At 42.0% G+C, this 25002-nt stretch overlaps 1 long non-coding RNA gene across 1 annotated transcript in view; it reads left to right on the plus strand.

Annotated features, from left to right (window-relative positions):
- The window catches only part of LOC125098494 (uncharacterized), a 610756-nt gene that overhangs the window by 93510 nt on the left and 492244 nt on the right, over positions 1-25002 (plus strand). The gene's annotated exons all lie outside the window — the stretch shown is intronic.

The following is a 25002-nucleotide window of genomic DNA, read 5'->3' on the forward strand; positions in this document are numbered from 1 at the left end:
GAAGAAGGTTTTCTCAGGCCTGAGCCAGTGAGCTCGCATAGGCCAAGCACTTTTACTGATGGGCCTCTCCCCAGTTGTCATTTACTAGACTGACATATATAACTATGGGTGTAGGACAAAGATGGAATTGGTTTTCTTTTATGAAATATAAAATACCTTTTTTCTGTGAGCTTCACTTCATTACTGCCTAAATTATTTGACAGACAGGAAGAAATAACATGTAAAAAACTACCCACTCCTCTGAATTGGTCCATTCTCCTAGAGAGTCATTGATCCCTGGCTCTGTCAACAAATCACAACTAGAAAAAAGTCATTCCTGCCAATGAGGACTGGAATATGAACGCTCATTTCCTGGCACATGGCAGAAATAATCTTGATAGCTTTCCAAGGAGCCTACCCTCCAAACTGATTGGGGGAAAACAAGAACCATAAAATAACTTTAATAACGTTTGAAGAAATTTTGACCTAACTAAAAGGTTTCTGGTTCTTTCATGTTGAAAGAGTTCGCTTTTAGAACCATAACTTTAGCTATATTTACTTCCAAGTGACAGTGTATCACTCTTATCAGTTCATATTCCAGATAAATCAACAGTTTAACTGCTTGATCGGTGACAGAAATTGTAGGCTGGAGTATTTTAAGTAGTTACAAAAAAGCAAATGTGGAGTCCTCTTGTGTCTGTTGCTGGAATAGTTCCTAGCTGTGGGTGCTCTGATGCTTAGGCTTGGGGCGCTTAGAGATCTCTGAACTCAGTCATTCCATGGTTCAGGAGTGAAGTCTTTATTACAGACACTGTTTCCTCTGCTACAGATGATTTTGGTTGACTAGTGCCGTCTCTCTGCAGTTCAGGGAGAACCGATATAGTGATTCTCAAATCTGTTGGCGCATTATAATCACCTGAAAAATTAAAGCAAAAGGAATGCCTGATTCTCAACCAATTAAATCAGAATCTATGGGGTGTGGCTTGGGCTGTAGTAATTTAAAACACCCCAGGTACTTCCAAGGCGTAGTGAGGGCTTATTTTATAATGGCCTCCCTGGTATGTCTGAAAAGTGACCCATCATTAGTCACTTAAGCTTCCTATATTCCGCTTTCTTTGGGTAGAACTTTGTGAGGTGGTTACTAGACACATTTTCTCATATTGTTAAAACTACATTGAAAGCTATATAGTCAAGTAAGATTTATCACTCTTCATTCCCAAGCACACATTCTCACTATTGATCCTAAGCATTTCCCACCTGAACAACTGCCACCATTTGAATGCACAAGGGGACTTTTGTCTGTTTTTTTTTTTCTTTCTTTGATTTATCACAAGTTCTTAGTACAATGCCTGGCACACACACAATAATATTAAAATCACTTCAGTAAGAGGGAATGGTAATCTTTTAGAGAAATTAATTGTGCTCTTATTTTCCTACAGAAAATCAGTATTTGTATGTACACATACATATATATTTGTTAATACAGGAAGAGTAACCAGATGTCATGTTCTATGTGGTTCTTCATAAATTTACAGTTGGGAAATTTATGAATAATAAGAAAAATATTTTCCCATACTTTTTTTTTCCAGAAAACCAAAAGCCACAATCCCTAACTTTCTTTAACAAGTTTAAGAAATAAGAACAATTGACTGTGGACAGTCACATGGACACCTGTGTGGCTCAGTACATGAGCATCTGACTTTTGATCTCAGCTCAGGTGTTGATCTCAGGGTCATGAGTTCAAGCCCCATGTTGGGCTCCAGGTCTGGGTGTGGAGACTACTTAAAAAAAATAAATAAGCACAACAAAAATGACAAGTTGAACACTTTCTATGAACCATGCATGTATTTATTGCACTCATATGCCATTTAATTCTCCAGAAGTTCCTCTTATTATTTCCATTTTACAGAAAAGTGGATTTGGGATTTAGAGGGGAATCTTAGTGAGAAGTTAATCTAGTGCTTAAATACCACCTTTTTTTTTTTTTTTAATTGCATACCTGGTCTTCTCAAGACTTGCATCAATTGTGACATTGACATGCCCATTGAGCACTTCGCAGTTTCCTCTCTCAGGTTTCGTGTGGGACTGTATTGTGGTGAGATTTTGCTATTCAACATAACTGCCAACTATCAGCCACAGAAGGCCCCTTGGATCTCCATCTCTTCCTCTTGTGACAGTTCCTTCCAGATTTAAGTCACACACATACTTACACTCACACACACAGCTTGAAACACTTTGCCTCCACCCCACTCAAGACACTGCATAGTAATGACCACATTGGAAGTATAACATTTGATGAGTTTTGACAAATACATATGCTGGTGTAATTGTTTTTACAGTCACGATACCATCGTCCCCCAAATTCCCTAGTGCACATTTCAAGTTGTTCCCCCCTACCCCTGTCCCTAGGAACCACCAATCTGCTTTCATCACCAAAGATTAGTTTTGGCTTTTTTAGACTTTCATATAAATGGAAACAGACAGTATGTACTCTTTTCTATTTGCTTCTTTCTCTCAGCATGTTGTTTTTGAGATGCGTCCATGTTTTGATGTGTATCAGTAGAATGTTCATTTTTATTGCTGAGTAGTATTCAATTGTAATGCTAAACTTCAATTTGTTTTTCATTCCCCTTTTGATAAACATTTGGGTTGTTTAGAGTTTTCTGTTATGAATAAAATTGCCTTGTTAAGCATTTTCACTACCTGCCTCCAAACTTGAATCTCTTTCTTGGAATTTTTTTTTTTAATCACTTTTATGACCTCTTTAAAGCCACTCCCAATTTACTTTTTAAGCCAGTGAAGTCCTTTATTCAGAAAATGTAGTGAGGAAGACCAATTTTAAGAAGCTATTTTCATGACAGCGGTAAGGGAGCCTGGAGTCTGCAACTCACCAGAATTTTACTCAGAATGGCTCCCAACTAGGTGTAACTTGAAATCCCATAGAATTATCTGAAACTCGTTGGTACAGTGGAAAGATTACTGTCCTAGAAGTTTGGATCTCTGAGTTAAAGGGGGGACTTCAACATTAATGTACAAGAGGGACTTTGAGGCAGCAATTTTGATTTCATTTCCCGCAGGACATGACTTACTCTGCGTTTTAGTCTGCTTGGGCTGCCATAGCAAAATACCACAAACTAGGTGGCTTCAACAACAGACATTTATTTTCTCACAGTTCCAAGGCTTGGAAGTATGAGATCAAGAAGCTGATGGGATTGGTTTCTTCTGAAGCCTCTCTCCTTGCAGATGACTGTCTTCTTGGCTATGTCCTCACATGGTCTTTGCTTCTGTGCGTACACAACCCTGGTGTTTCTTTTTGTGTTCAAATTCCCTCTTATAAGGACGCCAGTCAGACTGGATTATAGCTCACCCTAATGGCACATTTTAACTCAATCACCTGTCTCCAAATACAGTCACGTTCTGAGGGTTAGGGCTTCAACATACAAATTTTGGGGGAACAATTCAGCCGACAGTGGTATTTATGCTAAGGGTGGTTTGGGCAAATGAGGGATTAAGAGTGGAGTTAAAATCAGTCCCAGATTCTCTTGACAGTCCGCTGTCTGAAATTTAAATGATTTTCCTCATCAAATATTAATTGGGTACCTCCTAATGTATTCCAGTCACTTAAGGAATTTACAGTCTAGGAGATAGACTTGTAAAGAAATCATTACAAGTAAAAAAATTAGGCAAAATCTAGTATAATTGAAACTGTGTATACCTTGTGACCCATCTGTTCCACTTCTAGGAACATATCTTACAGAAATCCTGACACATATGCATAGAGAAACATGTTCGGGTTGTCCACTACAACATTAATGTAATAGAAAATAGAGAAAATTTGGGAACAGTATAAAAGTTCATCAACAAAACAATGGAAAGTGGATTGTGTCATATTTACAGTATGGATTATTTTAAAGTAATAAAAATAAATCAACTTGATCTATTATGTATCAGCATGGATTGATCAGTCATCTATCTGTCTAAATAAAGTAAGCATCTCACAAGTTATAGAGGGAGACAGACAAAACAAAAAACAAAATATAAAACATGAAAGGAAAGGCTGCATAGTAACTCTGAGGTAGTGGTTGACCAGAGAAGGAAGCAGGGGGGAAGAGTCCTGGAGAGGGGAAATTATAGTGCTAGGGAAATGGAATTTATATCATTTCCCTAGCAACTTTAGACTGGAGGGATGCTTGATGTCTCATCTGATGAAAGTACCACCCTCTTGAAAATAGAAAGTGCTACAGAGTTAGCGAAAACCTAGGTATGGCTAAGACACTGATGAAGACCTATGTCCTGCTGGAGAATTTCAGGATTGCTAAAGCTCTACCAGTAAGATCCAAATCTCACTCTCCAGTTTTCACTGGAAGTTGCTATTAATCAAGAAGTCCTTTTTGGTATAGTGCTCATAAATGGGTTTCATCCTGAGAGTCACTGATATTTTGTCCTAGTGGCTGCCTGGAGTCCTGTGCTCTGAGCCCTCATATGGGCTCAATGAGAAAGCGTGCCTTGATTGAATAGTAATGTCTGCCACGAGTGAGGAGGAGAAGAGTGGTGGTGACCGTTATGAGTATGTGCAGTACGAAACTGAGTGAACCATGAATCCACAGATGTGGGAATCCATATAAGCCTGTAGCCTCCTTTCCACCTGTCTTCCTTCATCTTCCCAAAGTTTTTGATAGTTATGTTTAATTAAAAAAATGTATTGATTATCTTCTCAATTTAAAATAACATGCTTCCTAATGAGCAGATGAGGATACTGAGGCCAGAGAGACAAACAAAGTCTTTTGTTAGAGGAGAGATGACTGGCCAGGGTGACTGGATCCAGAACCAACACTTAAGTTATCCAGCTGCCTCCCTTTGGTACCAGTGGCATTCATTCATTCGTGGATGCATGCGTGCATTCATTCATTCTTCACACATCGATTCGATGAGCACTGTGTGCCAGGCACTGCATTTCTCACTTATTTCTTGATGTGGGAGGGGACTTTAGGAGGCTACTCTTCCACTCCAGAGGAGGCACAGTCTGCAGACAGTACCTACTTAATGACCTTTGGAAAGTTACTTCTCTCCAGGTCTCTGTTCTTCTATAAAACGGGGATAAAGATAAAATTCAAACCTATCAAACTTGTCATAAAACACTTCATGAATATTGGTAGTTAGCAACTCTCCTGGTATTAGGGAATAAGTATATGTTTTTATGGAACTTTCTCAAACTTTCTGGATCATAGAAATCTCATATTTAAAAGTGCTCTTGACTAGTTACAAATTTGGAAAACCAACTTTAGATCACTTTGTATGGGGGAGAGTTTCCTCAAGGAGCCAATTTCTGCTCTATCTCAAGGTTTTTGTGAAAACTGCTCTTTCTGGCACACATTCACTCCTCTTTTCCTGTACACCCCAGTTTTGCCCCAGAAGAACTGCTTCTCATTCTTCTTCAGAGAGGTCTTCTCTGAGAGCTCCCACCCCAGCCACCTCCTTTCAACAGAAGCTATAGGTCTCCCTATAATAAGAATGCTTATTATACTTTATGACTTACTGTTTTCCTATAAGCATTTGTCACTGTTTATATTATTTGTGTGCTAATTTGTTTAATGTCTGATTCTGATTAGTCTGTGAACCCCATACAAGTAGGAGCTTTGCTGTTTTAGTCATCATGATGTTCCCAGCACCTGCACCATGGCTGACGGTAGTCAGAAAGTGGCAGGTGGGTGGCTAAATGCATGCTGGGAAGCCTGACTCTGGAATCACGTGACACCTAGTAGATCTCTGACTTCCTGCTAGCCTGGTAAGTTAATTTCTTAACTTCTTTGAGGCCCAGATTCCCCATCTTTAAAGTGGAGGTGGGTGGGGGGAGGGGTAAGTGGGTGATGGGCATTAAGGAGGGCACGTGATGTAACGAGCACTGGGTGTTACATACAACTGTAGGATCACTGAGCCCTACCTCTGAAACCAATAATACACTATTAATTAATTGCATTTAAATGAAATTTTAAAAAAAATAGAAAGTGGATGAAAATGTTTTCTTATGATGGTAAAAGGATCGGTGGTGGCTAGTGACTTAATGGGGAGGGAGGGAGGAATGAATTGGCAGAGCACAGAGGATTTTTAGGGCAGTGAAACTATTCTGTATAAGATTGTGGTAGTGGGGCACCTGGATGGTTCAGTTGTTAAGTGTCTGCCTTCTATTCAGGCACTGATCCCAGCATCCTGGGTTCGAGCCCCACATCAGGCTCCCTGCTTAGCGGGAGGTCTGCTTCTCCCTCTCTCACTCCCCCTGCTTGTGCTCTCTCTCTCTCTCACACTGTCTCTCTCTCTGTCAAATAGATAAATAACAATCTTAAAAAAATAAAGACTGTAGTGGTGGAAGCATGTCATTATATATTATTGTCAAAACCCACGGAATGTACAGCACAAAGAAGGACTGCTAATGTAGTCTATGGACTTTTGTAAGAAAAAGGTGTCAATACTAGTTCATCAGTTTAAGCAAATGTACCACACTAATGCAAGATGTTAATAATAGGGGAAATGAGGGTAGGGAATAAGTGGGAAATGGAAATTCTCTGTACCTTCTGCTCAGTTTTTCTGTAATATTAAAATTGCTAAAAAACAAAAAAACAACAACCCTGCTAACCACAGCAAAATGCTTCCTTAGAGGACAGCTGCGAGGGTCAAGTGCTTAGCACAGAACATACGAATTCCACTCTGAATAAGAGCTCCTTTCCTATAAGAACAGTCTTTGCAGCTTTTAGGTAATATTCAGTTACTCGGCTTTTATGGCTAACCTTGGAGTGTCCAAATTTTCTAAACCTACATGTCTAACCAATTTGAGGGGCCTGTGAAGGTATCTTTGTGGAAAGCAAAAACGATTTTTAGATATATTTCAAAATAAGCTGCAGAAAATTTGACATCCCTTGAAGATCCTCTCAGAAGCCTCTATTTTGTATTTGTTGTGAGGTAACTCCCAGGGCTTCACGTGCCAAGGGAACGTCTCAGAATCTGAGTGACAGCCTGGCTCTGTGTCTGTGTGCAGTGTGGACCACATGGGGCTTCAACTGACACGGCAGATGCCAAGCCAGCTAGCAACAGGACACAGGCCAGAGCAGTCCTGGGACTGATTTGTGGGTGGTTCTGAAGCCCAGGCTCCTCCGAGAAGTTCTGTAATTGCCTTACACGTCCCACTTGGAAGTGGGCCTGGAGCGTGGGTCTGCTTGGATTCTCTGTCTATGCTACCTTAGGACAGCTCGTCCTTGTCCCATTTTCCCATAAACCCATAGACCCCCCCCCCCACCCCAACCCTGGGAGCATTTTTATATTTTTGCTGAAAAAAAATCTTTTTTTATGCTATAGGAAAACTAGATTGCCCATAAGGAAGAAAACCTAGAAAGTAGACAAAGAAACAATAAAGACACTAAATTAAGCCTAGGGACTCAGTTTGATTTCCCCTGCGGTCATGAGCTTTGATTTCTAATCTTCCTCAATCTGGCTTCAGGTTAAATCATAGACTCTTAGAGGTGGAGACTCACCCTGTCTGATTCCCTCTATTTCCAGAGCGGGACTTCATAGCCCACAGGGGTGACGCTAATTGCATGGGGCAACCCAGAGCTACAATAGAAGGCACTGTGCCTGCCTTTGGTCTTTTGAGCTACCTGTTTCACAGCTAATCTTTCTCTATGGAGAGCCTTTCCACTAATAATATACTATTCTTTTTGCCATAGAACCCTGGGAGGGACGAGACATGATTATTTGCCAACAGACCCTGAACCCCAGATACATTCCTTTAGATTTATCCTTTCTATCATCTCCTCTTATTTTCTTCTGATTTATGATAACAATTGCATTATGGTAGAGGCAAGGGGCCTCCCTTTGGTATATTTTAAGTGTAGTTTCTGCTAGGGATGTTGGAGAATTCTGTGAGTAAATTATTGGGCTGGCAATGTTAACAGCCTTTTACTTTAGTGATGAGAAATAGTCATGGAGACCTTGACCTGCACAGCCACAGTCGTACATATTGATGTCTAAGTATGAGCCAGGGAGTCAGACTGAAGACTCTTCCGTTCAGCAAGGATTAGGATCAGAAGGCAGAAAGCGGCTGCCAGGGGACTGTTAAAGTGTGTGGGGAATAAAGTAAGGGTTGGACCATTAAGATAGCGTCCACTGGACAGATTGGAAGTTTAGACTGGGCTTCCTTAGCCATCCTTTGTCTAGTTTCCTGAGGTCTTTCACTTTCATTGGTCTCAGCATCTCCTATAGGATTAACCTTAGCCTCACTCACAGATGTTCCATTGGATTCTGAGATCTGTTCTTAGGATAGCTGGTGCTGGCTCTGCATGCCGTTGGTATCGTGTCTCCTTAACCTCCATAGGGACCAGAGTGTGGGAAGTATGAGGAGAGAAGGACTTGTTGGGGGCCATGCCAAGAAAGAGGAGCCAGTGATGCTACCAGTCATAGTTTCTGGGGCCACTGAGACAAAGACAGGGGTTCCTAAGTGACTGTATCTCCCAAGGAGCTCCAGTCCTCTGACCTCTGGATTATCTGCACCCCATAAGTGCTCAGGTGCCCCGTGTGCCTTCAGAGGAGGTGGGATGTCTGGATGGGTTAAGGCAAGAACAGGATGTCATTGAGGAGGCCCCTGTGTGACGTTAAGCAGAGTACATAATATGTGGGCGATGATCTTCTCACCTGTAAGAAGAGGGGTGATGGAATGCCTTCCACAGTTCCTTACAGTCCAGCCACTCAGGGCTGCTATATTCAGCTCTGACATCATGACCCATTTTTGTGCTCCTAGAACTATTCTCCTCATTGGTTATGTCACTAACCAAGCCAGCCCTTCCATCCACTTCCTTTCTGCATAGTAGCCAAGTGCATGGATACTTCCTGGTTGTTTTATGAAGACGGGACACTCTTCAGAGCTTTTACTTGCACAGCTGGCAGACAGCCCATTAGAAAGTTCAGATTTGTCTCCATCATGTTCCCTTTTTAAAACCTTCAAGTGACTCTTCTCTGCTTATAATCTAACATCTAAGCTCCTTTGTATGATCTACACAGCCTTCCTTGACAAAATACCAGACTACTTCTTTCTCCATCTCAGCCTTGAAACAAATGCCTTAACATTGAACTTCCTCACTTTCTTATGTGTACCTTAAATTTTCCCACTATATGCCTTTGCTCACACTGTGCTTCTGTCTATAATGCCCAGTTTTTTTCTGATCTCCCATTTCCTTCAGGATAATGCCCATCATCCTTAAGACATAAGCCAGACACTAACTGTTTCATAATAAGTAAGAGAATGAATGGAACAAGCATCAGATGTGGCATGGAATACTGTGATTTTTTAAAAGTTTTTTTTAATTATTATTATGTTCAATTAGCCAGCATACAGTACATCATTAGTTTTTTATGTAGTTTTCAATGATTCATTAGTTGCTTATAACACCCAGTTTTCATCACAACACATGCCTTCCTTAATACCCATCACCCAGTACTCCATCCCCCTACCCACCTCCCTTCTGTAACCCTCAGTTTAGTCTGGAGCCCTGAGGTCCACGGGGGAAGGGAGGGAAAACTGAATGGGAAGAAATCAGAGAGGGAGATAATACTGTGGTATTTCCTTGAAACCTTTTAGAATCCATGAATTCTGAGTGAGAAGAAGATTCAAAGTGGTGGTCCCATCCTGAAGTAACCCTAGTAGTGCCTGGGTACAGAATTTTGACTTCATGACACTGTGACTCTTTATCTGTGGCATGTCTGCTGAAGATCACTAAGATATTAGCTTCATTTCTCATTTCGTAGGGATAGTAAGACCTACAGCAAAAGGTAGTTATGAGGATCAAATTAGATCATGGATGTGAAAATGCTATGCAAGTGTTAATTGAAATCACTCTTGTGGGGGTCAGCAACCTGAGGAAGTTTCTGGCACATGGTAAGTGAGAGGTTTAATAAATATATATAAATAGTAAATGGATGAATGAGTAAAGCAGCCCAGAAAACTGTAGACAAATTGGGGAGGGTGCCACTCTACTCCCACAGTATGAATTACTACTATTAGCCAACCTTTATTGAGTGTTCTTTATGAGCCTGGCATTGTTCTGAGCCCACAGTACATCATTAATATTTAAAAGTATCCTTTCTGGGGCACCTGGGTGGCTCAGTCGGTTAAGCATCCTACTCTTGCTTTTGGCTCAGGTCATGATCTCGGGGTCCTGGGATGGAGCTCTGTGTCGTGCTCCGTGCTCAGCGGGGACTCTGCTTGAGATTCTCTCTGTTCCCCATGCCCCTCCCCTTGCTCTCTCTCTCCCAACAAAATAAATAAAATCTGTAAAATAATCTGTTTTGTAGGTAGTAGTATTCCTATTTGATAGATTTAGGAATGAAGGCATATTATGTAACTATTCTGAGCCAGATTATATTGTCCTCCCTGATTCTTCACTCTTTTATAACTTTTACCATGTGCTTTTGTACTTCTTCCCACTTAAGAGATTTTGGGTTTGGCCGTGATACCCATTTTGACTAATAGAATACGGCAGAAGTAATGGTATGCCAGTGCCCAGCTGAGACCTTGAAAGTCTCGTGTGTTTTTGCTTGCCTTCTGGTGCTTTTAAAATAGCCATGAAAATATGCCCAGATGCTGAGAAATACAGTTTGCTGGTTCCAGGAGTAGAACAGGAGACATGTGGAGCAAAACCTCCTCAGAAAAGCTTTCCTGGCCAACCCGAAGGTGTGCGAGCAAGTGCTAGAGGAATCAGAAGAGCCACCTGACGGAGTAGCCAATTCTTGCCTGACCCATAGATATTCACATGAAATCAGTGCTTATTGCCGAATGCTACTGAGATTTTGTGGTCATTTCTTAAGCAGCAGAAGCTAACTGATGCGTTGTCCTAAGTCACAGAGTTAGGAGTTGACTAAGTCAAGACTAGAACCCAGATTTGTCTGAAACCAAAGCTTTACCATTATGCCATGCTTGAAGACCTAGGAGGGAGACCTAACCTGAGCAGTTCCTAAGGGAAGCTAATTAACAATCAAAGCCATTTATGGGACACCAGCTATGTTATCCTACTGAGTCTACATAACCTTCTACATTCTACAGGCTAAAGCAGTAGGTTATTATTTCCATTTTATAGATGAGGCTTGGAGAGGTTGTCTTTCAAGTGTTCACATACTATAAATGGCAGAGCCAAGATTTATATCCATTTTTTTTCTGTCTCCAAAGCCAAAGCAGTCTCTGCTACTGCTGCATTTGGGTAGGTTTTCTGGTGTGCACTTATGTGACTGTGTGTGTATGTGTGTGTGTGAATGTGTGTTGTGAGGAATTTGAGGGGAAGTTCCCCCACTCTGTTTTATGTCCTTTTCATGTCTGACTGATTTTCCTACAAGGTGAGGATCCAGTTACCAAGACAGAGTGTACTCCATGGCCAAGAACACAATGTGTTCTGAATTTTCTAGTAAGGGAGAAGGGAGTGTTGCTTCTTCTTCTCTTTCTTTCTTTCTTTCTTCCTTCCTTCCTTCCTTTCTTTTTTTACTACATTCGTGCCTTTATCAATGGCTATCATTGTTTGAGTTTTCAAAAGTCATCTCATTTTTCCTGTGTGACATTTTCTCCCCTTTTTTAACAAATTGGCATGTGGGAAAGCACATTGCCTCTTTTAAAAGGATTTTTCAAGATGCATCACCAACACCGCCCTCCCAGCAGACTGCTCATGTTGAAGCCATTGTCAAAATATGGCATTCTGCCATTGGTGAGAATGGAACTTGTCATTTACTCCAAGGGCTATTGTGGAAATTTGTCTTATAGTCGTATCCCAAATCAGCAAGATTTATTTTCCTCTCTTTATGACATAGTCAGAGCTCTTACTTCTTTGAGTTCTTTAGATCGTGAAAACCAGCTTTCGGAGATGAGGATGGTGTAAGGTGAGGAACAAAGAGAAGTGCGAGAGGCTGGATGAGTTCCGTGGGAATGTATCTCCAGCAGAATCTGTAATCTAAAGGCATTTGTGGCCTGAGTAGAAATAGGCATGTCTGAAAATCACGGTCCATGACAGAGGTCAGGGGAACAAGAGGCTCCAGGGCATTGTGGGGTGTAGTGGAGAGCACAGGATTGGGAGCTGAACTGGAATAGAATCACAGCTCTGCCATTTAGTGTACATGTGAAGTTTTTCAAGTTAATTGGTTTCTTGGCATTTCAGTTTCTTCTTTTACAATAAGAAGTGTTAATTGGGAATCTTTTAGCTTCAGGCAATAGAAAGCAATGTGAACTAGCTTAAGAAAAATAGACCCTATCAGCTCACAGTACTGGTGAATCTAGCTTCAGTTATGGCTTGCTGCAGGTTTTGCTGGCTTCAGGTGTGGCTGGATTCAGGAGTTCAGAGTGTGTCATCTTAGATTGCTCAGCTTTGCCTGCTTCTGCTTGTTCTCATTCTCAGATTTTTCCTCTATGGTTGCAAGATGGCCCCAGGATTTTCAAATTCTTCAGAGCTCATGGACTCAGAGAAAGAGCAAGTGCCTTTCCCAATATGCTTGTGATCCAACTCTATATGGGAGTGACTGTGCTAGATGTCCTTTGTGTTTCCTTCCAGAGAAACCCCCCAGAAACAGGAACCCTCCTCCACTCTGCTTTGGGAGAGTGGACAGACCATGTCAATGTCTTCTTTGTTCTCTGGTTTCTATATTTGGCTGATGTAGATCCCTGGCAGGATATTGAAGAGAGTGAGGTCAGGGTATTTATTCCCTCTGCTTCCTCCCTGAGATGTTCCCATGTGTTGGCTGTGTCCTTCAACTGAGGGTTACACCTGTCAACTCTCCCTACATGACTCCCTTGGCCTCCAGATTCTACCCACGGCTCCTGCTTTGTGCCCTCTCAGGATTAGGAGTGGTACCAGCCCCCACAACCACTAGTCCTGGGATATCGTACTGCTCCTTCTCATGTAGCTTCTCCACATGGTACATTTAAAAAATAGTCCTATTAACCTGTCCTCGAATGATTTAGAGTGTGTTCTCTGTTTTCTGCTAGGACGCTGACTGGTACAGTAAGCAATGTAAGTGTGTAGAGACTGTTGATACAAGTTAGAGACTGCTGATACAAGTTAGGCATCAGTGTCCAGATGCTTCTTTTCTTAGCACTCACCCCCGCCTCGCGGTTCATCCACCTCACTCCCCTTTGCACTCATGTTCATTCTCATGGAGAGCTTGCCTGTTGCACAAGGTGATTAATATTTGTCCATGACACTCATCTGGAGGCAGCAAAGGTAGTCATTGCAATCTTTTACAGAATGTTTTGAGATCAAGGAGGCACTTTCACATCAAACCTTGAAAGAATTTGTTGGCATAGATGTTACAGTCTATATGTAGGATACGTGGAAAGTACACTTCACATGGGTTAAGTGGATTGCCCAGGTCCCAACCAGTAGTGGTCGAGCTGGACTCCAATCCTGGATCTGTCTAATGTGCAGTGAATAAGAGGATGTAATTAACTCATGGTTGTGTATATCTTGGGGGACTTGAGAAAAAGAAAAGAAAAAAAGTCATGCCCCTCCCTGCAAGCAAAGCCATACTTGGTGACAAAGTATGAAATGATGGGTATAGAGAGTGATAGCGGAGCTAAATGACCCTTAAGAAGAGTAAGGAAAAAAAACCCTCACTCTCTCCAACAAAATCTTTAAGAGTCCCATGTTCTACCGACTGAGCTAGCCTGATGCCTTCCAACAAAATCTTTAATAACGTACCTATTTCTCACGAGTGCATCGTGGAAGTTTTGTTTTTTCTTTAAATTTGGGGGCAGAGCAGAGTGCTGAGCTTCATCAGTGGAATGGATGAGAAAAGAAGTTGCCATAGAGGGCAGCTCCCTCTGGGTTGTAGTTGTGAATGCAAGCAGAAATTACTGCCATTGTCCCAGGGGTCTGAGGTTTGCTTTAGACAACAGAGCTCCCCATGTGAGCTGAAGCAGTGGCCATTCATGAATAAACAGCCTGCATCAGAGCAGCCGTGTGCTGGTGGGAATGGAGCCATCAGCCAGGACGGTGTCTCAGGTCCTCTCGTGCCCGCGACAGTGAAAAGGCAGTCTGCACAGAAGATGCTGTCACCTGAGGTCTGCCCTTAAGTGCCTTTGCAAAGCTGACTTCTAAAAAATACTTGTAGCTTCCAAGAGGAATGATTATTCCCTGAGGTACAAATGAAAGCTTTAGAGAACCAGGGATTTCTAAAAAAGATTTGCAAACTTTTTTTCAACGGGAATATCACATTAAGTGGTCATCAAGGACACCCATGAACATCAGCTATGGCAGAGCTGCTGTGCTGGAAATGGGGAATTTCTGAGCTTACTTGCCTAGCAACCTAGAGGGAAGGAGTTCCCTTGGAGTCTCTGGTTGGAAGCTCCTGGGACTTCCCAAAGCGCAGCCCTTAAAAATGTATTACCTGCGTTCTTAGTTTATGCCTCTCTAGGAGATTCGTAGTGTAAATTAACACCTTAACACTTCTGCCCTTCCTTTGGGCTTAAAATCATTTTAAAATAAAAATTTTAAATTGGTTTAACTAGTGTTTCTTTGCTTTTGTTTGAGTACTTAGCTAGGACTGCTGTAACACAGTATCATACACAGAGAGGTGCTTCTCACAGTTTTGGGGGCTGGGAAGTCCAAGATCAAGGAGTGGGCAGATGTGCTGTCTGGTGAGAGGCCTCTTCCTGGTTCATAGACAGCTGTCTTTTCGCTGTGTCCTCACCTTGGTGGAAGGCTGGTCTCCTTTTTGAGGGCAAGGATCTCATTGATGAGGGCTCCACCCTTGCAACCTAGTCCCCTTCCAGAGGCCACCACATTAAGGATCTGGTTTCAACCTATGAGTTTTGGGGCAGGGAGACACAGATACTCAGTCTATAGTCAGGACAGAGAAAATTGTTCTCTCTATGTGTTTATTAATAAGAACAGTTTTCTGAGATAGACAAGTTGGGGAAATCCAAGTCTAGATGATATGGAAGTGCATTGTTCAGTGGGGTAACCGATAGGCTCGTGTGGTTATCAAGCACCGGAAGTAGGGTGAGTCTGAACCAAGATGTGTGGTGAGGATAAAATGCACACTTGGATTTGAAAGACTTCATATGAAAAGTAAAATTTTTTGTTAATAATTTTTATATTGATTACATGTTGAAATGATATTTTTTATGTGTTGGGTTAAATAAAGTAGATTATTAAAATTGTTTGCTCCTGTTTCTTCTTTACTTTTTAAAATGTGGCTGCTGGAAAATTTCAGTCACATACGTGGCTTGTATTCAGGGCTCACTCTGCCTTTCTACTGGACGGCGCCGCCACAGTGTAGCTTGAACATCCCTTACCTCCCCATGGCTGAGCCTCATTCTCTGCCTCACTGCCTCTCAGGTCTCATTTCTCACCACTCTCCCCCTTGTTACCTCTGTTACAGCCACAGTGCTCCTCAGATATGCTGAGAATGACTTCCTAGGACCTCTACACTTACCATCTCTCTGGAATGTTCATCTCTGCCTACCCTCATGGCTGACTTCTCTTTGTGCATCTGCTCATATGTTACCTTATTAGAAATCTCCTTATTGTTTTATTGAAAATGGAGGTTTTGTTATGATCCAGGTATGGTGAAGTCAACAGATCAGAAGACAATTGCTGTTGAAAAGATGTTTTGTTACTCGTTGTCCCAAAGAGGAAGGAGCATGCCTTGCCACACAAGGCCACACAGGGAGCAAGGAGGGGGTCCAGTAAGAGGCACTGGGAGTAAGGAAAATGTGAGCCAGAGTCTTTATTGTGGTTTCCCTGCAGAGGAGCAGGTGAAGCAAGGCAGATAGGATTTGGCTCCTTTAAATAATTTCAGCTGGCTCAGGAGTGTGGGGGCTCTCCCCAATTGTCTGGTACCTGGGAGGAGTGGGGGTGTGTGTATGTGTGGGCTTTAGATCGGTAAGTTTGCATATGAAAGGCACACCCCTGGGCCAGTTGCTGACTATCTCCAGGAACTGGCTCACCTTGGAAGGAGCAGTGTCTCTAGGGCCAGCCAGGCTCCAAGCTGTCAAGCATCACAAATACAGAAAATAAGGAGACATGATTAATACACCTACTACTCTTCATGCACATCTATTTTCTTTTTGAGCACTGATCTCTCCCTAGCATATTTTATGTTTGTTTATTTATTGTCTCTCTCCTCCACTGAAGTACAAGCCTCTTGAGAAAGGATGTAGTGCTTGTGTGTGTTTTTACTGCTTTTCTCTCAGTGCCTGGAAGAATGTACTACGCACAACAGGATCTTGATAAATATTTTTTGAAACAAAAGAGGAATAGATGAATGGATGACTCAGGTAAGGGACTTTTTCCTACTGGACTCAGATGCTCAGTTCCTACTGGACTCAGAATCCACTTCCCTCGGCACCCCAGACTGCCACAATCAATCAGAATTGGCATTCTGGATGACGCCTGTTCACTGTGGAGCTGCTGAGAAAACCTTCTCTCCATTGTCTCCGCAGAGTACATGTCTCCTGAACACATTCGCTGTGGTAGATTTTCTCTGAAAACAGCAGCCAGTAGGTCCTCTCTTGCCTCTCTGCACAGGTTTCTGCTTGGAACTGGAGTCTCTTTCTCCTCTCCTAGAACTTGGGCTGGCCTGTGATTTGCTTTAATCAATGGAATGTAGCAGAAGTGATGCTGTACCAGCTCTGGGACCTGCCTTTGGGAGAGGTGGCAGCTTCTGCTTTCATTCACTGAGAACCAGCTGCCATGCTGTGAGGAAGTCCAAGCTATACCCTTAGACAGAGAGGACATGTATAGAGATCCTGGAGGGCGAAATCCCACACACGAATGCCAATCATCTGAAAAACTACTACAGCTCCACAGCCGATAGCCAGCACTAGGGTCCAGACCCTTGAGGGAGACCTCTGCAATCTTCCAAGCCACCACAGACATCAGCTGATGTATGACTGATGCCAGAGGGACATGGCGTGGAGAAGAAGCATTGCCAGTTAAATCCCAGATCATAAGAAATAAACTGGTTGTTCTACCCTACTAAGTATTGAAGTAGATTATCATATGGCAAAAGATAATTGATAAACCCATCTTGTCCTACATCCCCATCCTGTGGTGATGATCACCTCTCACTTGGCCCAGGCAACTGGCCTGCACTGTCATGGTACTACCATGATAATATGATTTTCTTCCTCTCCAAGGCAGCATCTTGGTCTGTTGTGGAGGCCAGAGTCGAAGGTTTATATCCATGGGCCTCACCTCTGGCCTGCTGCACAGTTCTGGGTAAGGTGCTAACAGAGCTGGAGACTGTCTAATGGGGTTGTGGTATCAGGCCAACCTGAGGTCCAGTCATTGCTCTGCTGCCTCCCAGGTTCTGTGCCTCAGTTTCCTCTTCTATAAACAAGGATGGTCACCCTTCATTCGGCTTTTGTGAGGATGAGAGATGATGCATGTGTGTGTGAAGTGTCTGGCACAGAGATGAAAAACAACTGGCCCAAACAAAACTCACCCTCAACATTTCCCTGCCTAAGGCTTTGTCTTACTTTTGGAAAAGCTAGGCATTTCCAGCCAAGCACAAAGAGGAGAACTAAGACTTGCATTCAGATTTGTGGGGACTCTGAACATTGGCCCCCTAGGAAGTTCTTTCAGAGGCTTTGTTGTAGCAACAAGCCAACACCAGCAGCACATTCCTAGGAAGGCCTGCAGCAGGGCTCCTGCACAATAGGGGTCTGTCGGCTGATTGCCATGACAATGATACATGGCTTAGAAAAGCATATCTCATTGCCTGTGGGGACTCCTTTCAAATGCACTCCCAGGGCAGACTGTTTTGTAAGAAGACAATGAAATCCATTTTTACTAGTTATTGTATTGGGTGGTTAGGGAAGGAAACAAAGTTCTCCAATTAATTGTTCATCTTAGACCATTTTGTTGCCTCTAAGCATTGCCTTTTCCTCAGTAAAACCAGTACTGCAAGGAAGTGGCTGTGTGGATGCTGACAAGCTAAAAGTGAGGGCTGGCTGGAATTCATGGTTAAGAAATAGGAGCTGTCAAGTTGGTTTTCCTGTTGGGAAGCTGATCCATCCTAGGAGCCAAGGATGGGCTGGTGTAGACAGGCCTGACTTCACAGAGCAGACATGGGGTTTAGGAGGTGCCCAGAGTCCGTGGGTACAGGGATGAGGCCAAACTGTTATCCCTTTAGCTCTTGTAGGGGGAGGGAAGATATCCAGCTGATATGCATGGGAATGGCACACCAGGCAGTGTCTGTTCCAACTGGCCAGAGTTCCATTCTCATTGACTGATTGATTGGTCAATGCTGTGAATATAGCGTGTAGGAATTTTGGAAACCCAGAGGATTATATGCAGAGAACTGGTGCTACTCCTAGGTTACCAAACCAGGAGAGAGTCACCATGTGGAGAAGGATGATTGACAGGAGCCATGACCTTTGGGAGAGGCAGTGGCTATCATGGGGGTGGAGTGATTGTGGGAGTGGTCTGCCTTGGCAGGTAGAGTATGTTATCATTGTCCTTGTTTAGAATTGTGCACAGTCATAATTAAAAGTTGACTTTTATTTGGTTTTATTATCACTTTTATGATCTCTACAGACAATGTACCTACCCTTTATTTTTATTTATTAAAAAAAAATTTTTTTTAAAGATTTTTATTTGTTTATTTGACAGAGAGAGATCACAAGTAGACAGAGAGGCAGGCAGAGAGAGAGAGAGAGAGGGAAGCAGGCTCCCTGTTGAGGAGAGAGCCCGATGCGGGACTCGATCCCAGGACCCTGAGATCATGACCTGAGCCAAAGGCAGCAGCTTAACCCACTGAGCCACCCAGGCGCCCTATTTTTAAAATTTTTTATTTTACCCTTTATTGTTTGCAACCTGAAGTAGACCACTCTCACTTGTGCATTAGATGGAGGGATAGATCCAACCCCTAGCCACTTGGAAGGGAGCAAGCTGAGGAAATAGATCCCCTAACCTTGAGTGTATCTCTTATTGGCTACCTCAGCAGAAGGCAGAGGCAAGGGAGCCCATTAATGTCATCCATTCAGGTGAACTCCCCAAGGCACAGAACAGGGTAGAAAAGGATGGGGAGTAGTTGGGGTGGAGGAACAAACAGAAAATATCCAGCCCAGAACGAAGCTTGCAGTGGATTTGCAACTCTGTGAAGTATCCTTAAAGGAGGGAGGTGTGTCTCCTCTTCTCATCTCCATTTTCCTACTGTGAATTCAGAAGTGATGGCTGGAACTGGAACAGAAATTTTAGAGCATGAGATAAAAGTACACGTTGCAGGTAGCAGAACAATCAGAAGGAGATCTGGGGGGCCTGCAAATTACGCAGGCTCCACGCTTGCCTTCATTCACATGAAAATGAGATACATTTCTGTTTTGTTTAGTCCACTGTTATTTATTTATTTTTGGCCAAAATCTAATTCTACCCATTATCATGAGTACTTCTAGTTATTTAAAGACTTCTAGGGACGCCTGGGTGGCTCAGTTGGTTGGACAGCTGCCTTCGGCTCAGGTCATGATCCTGGAGTCCCGGGATCGAGTCCCGCATCGGACTCCCAGCTCCACGGGGAGTCTGCTTCTCTCTCTGACCTTCTCCTCGCTCATGTGCTCTCTCTCAAATAAATAAATAAAATCTTTAAAAAAAAAATAAAGACTTCTAAAAGCTGTGTGTGGATAAAATAGTATGAAGCCACTGCCGGCCCCTGTTTTCTCTGACGTTAATGTTTGTAGAACAGAATGGTCTCATCTGTATTTTCTCAAAAGGAAAGATAAAGGATTTGAAGACACTAACCTTTGGATTAGGAAGACAGAGTCTTACCTGTGTGGGACTGTGGGTTCCAATATAAAGGAGACCTTCCATGGGCCCAGCACTCCCATTCCTTTTCTTAGGAATTTAGGACACATTTGATGATTTATAGAGCTGCCAGCTGCTTTGAATAGGGGAAATAGATAATAGGAATATGCCTGCATAGTGGGATTGCAACTAGTTTGGGGTAGTATATCATTTAATATTCTTTGGGCTACAAGTAACAGAACAGTCAAATGAAAGTCGTTGATGTAGATAGGTTTATTTTCTCATGTAATGAGAAATTTAGAAAAGTGGGTTTGAGGTTGCTGATTCAGAAGCTCACTGATGTCAAGGCTCCCGGTCAGCTTTTTTCCAATTCACTTGAGTTCTTCTCCTGGTAAAAAGATGACTGACTAAACGCCAAACACCACATCTTCAAATAAGAACATCAAAGTCAGGAAGGAAGGAAGGAAAAGAACATTTTCTCTGTTTCTTTCTCTTAAAAGGAACATCTCTTCTAAATTACTTCTTCCCTTATCCTTCTGCAGATTTCCTCTTAATTGTCATAGCCTAGATTTTGTCACATGGCTACTACCTTAAACAGTCACTGAAAAAGAGGAAAGGGATTACAACCACTGTACTAGGCCAATCATGATCCATCTATGGGCCTGGAACCATCTTCCCTGAGTTTACCAGTGCCTCAATACCAGCACCAAACTAGGGGCCTATTAATGGGGGAGAAGGGGAGAAAGGCTAGCATAGGCAATCAGAGATGGAAGGAAGTAGAAAGATGATTTACAGAAGAAAGAAAAGGAAATCCAACAGATGATTGAACTGCAAAAAAGTTAAGTGGCATTTTAGGTGGAGGTTAACTGAACAAAAGTTTAGAGACTGGGCCATGATTAGGGGACAGAAGGTTGATTTCCATGACTGAAAGGAGCCGTTGGATGGGGACTTAGAAGAGAGGGGAATTATCTGTATCTTGGACCTGGCAAGCTGAACTGCTATTTTACATGAATTAGCCTGTTAATATTTGTATTTGTCAAGGCTCTGGTAGGAAAATAGGAAAATGATGGCTCATTCCAATTGGACAACTGAGGACTGTTTAATACAGAGACTGTTTATAAAGATGTAAGCAGGGTATAAAGAACCAACAAGACATACTAGAGGATCTTAGGGCTACCAAGGGTGTGGCACCATTACCATCCCTAGCACTGAAGAGGTAAGTTGGGGAGAATGATTACTGTAACCTGGAAAGAGATGTAAGGAAAGAGCTGCTTAATAGAAATTGTGGCTTTTGCGAAAGAAATATAGCTAACTCACAGCAGCCTGGCAGAGGGAGTGTCAAGACTAGCCCAACCTCATTCTCTTCTGTCTCTGATATGATCCCCCCAAGTCTTACCTTTGATTGAAAAAAACTGTAAACTGAGGGCAAGAGAACATGTTGATACATTTTATAGAGGGTTTATTTGGGGGGGGCAAAGTGAACGTCTTGAGAGTGCATCTTGAGGTGCCAATGGAAATATAGGAGTTAGTTTAATAATTACAGTAGATACATCAATTTTAAGCAAGTATGGTATTAGTATGGATAATAAAAATGATAACAGATAGGAATACTGGATAGTAGTAGTAGTAGTAGTAGTACATTTTTTTTTCTCTTATTTGGACATATGTTTTTGAAAAATTTTAAAAATTATTATTATTATTATTATTATTATTATTTTAGATAGAGTATGGATTTATTTTGTAAACATATATTTTTATCCCCAGGGGTACAGGTCTGCGAATCGCCAGGTTTACACACTTCACAGCACTCACCATAGGGCATACCCTCCCCAATATCCATAACCCCACGCCCCCTCACCCAACCCCCCTCCCCCCATTAATCCTCAATTTGTTTTGTGAGATTAAGAGTCACTTATGGTTTGTCTCCCTCCCAATCCCATCTTGTTTCATTTACTCTTCTTCTACCCCCTTAGCCCCCCCTTGTTTCATCTCCTCTCCCTCATATCAGGGAGATCATATGATAGTTGTCTTTCTCCGATTGACTTATTTTGCTAAGCATGATACCCTCTAGTTCCATCCATGTCGTCGCAAATGGCAAGATTTCATTTGTTTTGATGGCTGCATAGTATTCCATTGTGTATATATACCACATCTTCTTTATCCATTCGTCTGTTGATGGACATCTAGGTTCTTTCCATAGTTTGGCTATTGAGAACATTGCTGCTATAAACATTCGGGTGCACGTGCCCCTTTGGATCACTACGTTTGTATCTTTAGGGTAAATACCCAGCAGTGCAATTGCAGGGTCATAGGGTAGTTCTATTTTCAACATTCTGAGGAACCTCCATGCTGTTTTCCAGAGTGGTTGCACCAGCTTGCATTCCCACCAACAGTGTAGGAGGGTTCCCCTTTCTCCGCATCCTCGCCAGCATCTGTCATTTCCTGACTTGTTAATTTTAGCCATTCTGACTGGTGTGAGGTGATATCTCATTGTGGTTTTGATTTGTATTTCCCTGATGCCGAGTGATATGGAGCAATTTTTCATGTGTCTGTTGGCCATCTGGATGTCTTCTTTGCAGAAATGTCTGTTCATGGCCTCTGCCCATTTCTTTTTTTTTTTTTTAAAGATTTATTTATTTATTTATTTGAAACAGAGAGAGAGAGATCACAAGTAGGCAGAGAGGCAGGCATAGAGAGAGAGAGGAGAAAGCAGGCTCCCCGCTGAGCAGAGAGCCCGATGCGGTCCTCGATCCCAGGACCCTGAGATCACGACCTGAGCCGAAGGCAGAGGCATAACCCACTGAGCCACCCAGGCGCCCATCTCTGCCCATTTCTTGATTGGATTATTTGTTCTTTGGGTGTTGAGTTTGCTAAGTTCTTTATACATTTTGGACACTAGCCCTTTATCTGATATGTCATTTGCAAATATCTTCTCCCATTTTGTCAGTTGTCTTTTGGTTTTGTTAACTGTTTCCTTTGCTGTGCAAAAGATTTTGATCTTGATAAAATCCCAATAGCTCATTTTTGCCCTTGCTTCCCTTGCCTTTGGTGATGTTCCTAGGAAGATGTTGCTGCGGCTGAGGTCGAAGAGGTTGCTGCCTGTGTTCTCCTCAAGGATTTTGATGGATTCCTTTCTCACATTGAGATCCTTCATCCATTTTGAGTCTATTTTCGTGTGTGGTGTAAGGAAATTATCCAATTTCATTTTTCTGCATGTGGCTGTCCAATTTTCCCAACACCATTTATTGAAGAGGCTGTCTTTTTTCCATTGGACATTCTTTCCTGCTTTGTCGAAGATGAGTTGACCATAGAGTTGAGGGCCCATTTCTGGGCTCTCTATTCTGTTCCATTGATCTATGTGTCTGTTTTTGTGCCAGTACCATGCTGTCTTGATGATGACAGGTTTGTAATAGAGCTTGAAGTCCGGAATTGTGATGCCACCAACTTTGGCTTTCTTTTTCAATATTCCTTTGGCTATTTGAGGTCTTTTCTGGTTCCATATGAATTTTAGGATTATTTGTTCCATTTCTTTGAAAAAAATGGATGGTACTTTGATAGGAATTGCATTAAATGTGTAGATTGCTTTAGGTAGCATAGACATTTCCACAATATTTATTCCTCGAATCCAGGAGCATGGAACATTTTTCCATTTCCTTGTGTCTTCCTCAATTTCTTTCATGAGTACTTTATAGTTTTCTGTGTATAGATTCTTAGTCTCTTTGGTTAGGTTGATTCCTAGATATCTTATAGTTTTGGGTGCAATTGTAAATGGGATGGACTCCTTAATTTCTCTTTCTTCTGTCTTGTTGTTGGTGTAGAGAAATGCAACTGATTTCTGTGCATTGATTTTATATCCTGACTCTTGACTGAATTCCTGTACAAGTTCTAGCAGTTTTGGAGTGGAGTCTTTTGGGTTTTCCACATAGAGTATCATATCATCTGCAAAGAGTGATGGTTTGACTTCTTCTTTGCTGATTTGGATGCCTTTAATTTCCTTTTGTTGTCTGATTGCTGAGGCTAGGACTTCTAGTACTATGTTGAATAGCACTGGTGATAACGGACATCCCTGCCGTGTTCCTGACCTTAGCGGAAAAGCTTTCAGTTTTTCTCCATTGAGAATGATATTTGCGGTGGGTTTTTCATAGATGGCTTTGATAATATTGAGGTATGTGCCGTCTATCCCTACACTTTGAAGAGTTTTGATCAGGAAGGGATGCTGTACTTTGTCAAATGCTTTTTCAGCATCTATGGAGAGTATCATATGGTTCTTATTCTTTCTTTTATTAATGTGTTGTATCACATTGATTGATTTGCGGATGTTGAACCAACCTTGCAGCCCTGGAATAAATCCCACTTGGTTGTGGTGATTAATCCTTTTAATGTACTGTTGAATCCTATTGGCTAGTATTTTGGCGAGAATTTTTGCATCTGTGTTCATCAAGGATATTGGTCTGTAGTTCTCTTTTTTGATGGGATCCTTGTCTGGTTTTGGGATCAAGGTGATGGTGGCCTCATAAAATGAGTTTGGAAGTTTTCCTTCTATTTCTATTTTTTGGAACAGTTTCAGGAGAATAGGAATTAGTTCTTCTTTAAATGTTTGGTAGAATTCCCCCGGGAAGCCATCTGGCCCTGGGCTTTTGTTTGTTTGGAGATTTTTGATGAGTGTTTCAATCTCCTTACTGGTTATGGGTCTGTTCAGGCGTTCCATTTCTTCCTGGTTCAGTTGTGGTCATTTATATGTCTCTAGGAATGCATCCATTTCTTCCAGATTGTCAAATTTGTTGGCGTAGAGTAGCTCATAGTATGTTCTTATAATTGTCTGTATTTCTTTGGTGTTCGTTGTGATCTCTCCTCTTTCATTCATGATTTTATTTAATTGGGTTCTTTCTCTTTTCGTTTTGATAAGTCTGGCCAGGGGTTTATCAATATTACTAATTCTTTCAAAGAACCAACTCCTAGTTTCGTTGATTTGTTCTATTGTTTTTTTGGTTTCTATTTCATTGATTTCTGCTCTGATCTTTATGATTTCTCTTCTCCTGCTGGGTTTAGGGTTTCGTTCTTGTTCTTTCTCCAGCTCCTTTAGGTGTAGGGTTAGGTTGTGTATCTGAGACCTTTCTTGTTTCTTGAGAAAGGCTTGTACTGCTATATATTTTCCTCTCAGGACTGCCTTTGTTGTGTCCCACAGATTCTGAACCGTTGTGTTTTCATTATCATTTGTTTCCATAAATTTTTTCAATTCTTCTTTAATTTCCTGGTTGAC

Source organism: Lutra lutra, chromosome 4, assembly GCF_902655055.1.
Source record: "Lutra lutra chromosome 4, mLutLut1.2, whole genome shotgun sequence".
NCBI lineage: Eukaryota > Metazoa > Chordata > Mammalia > Carnivora > Mustelidae > Lutra > Lutra lutra.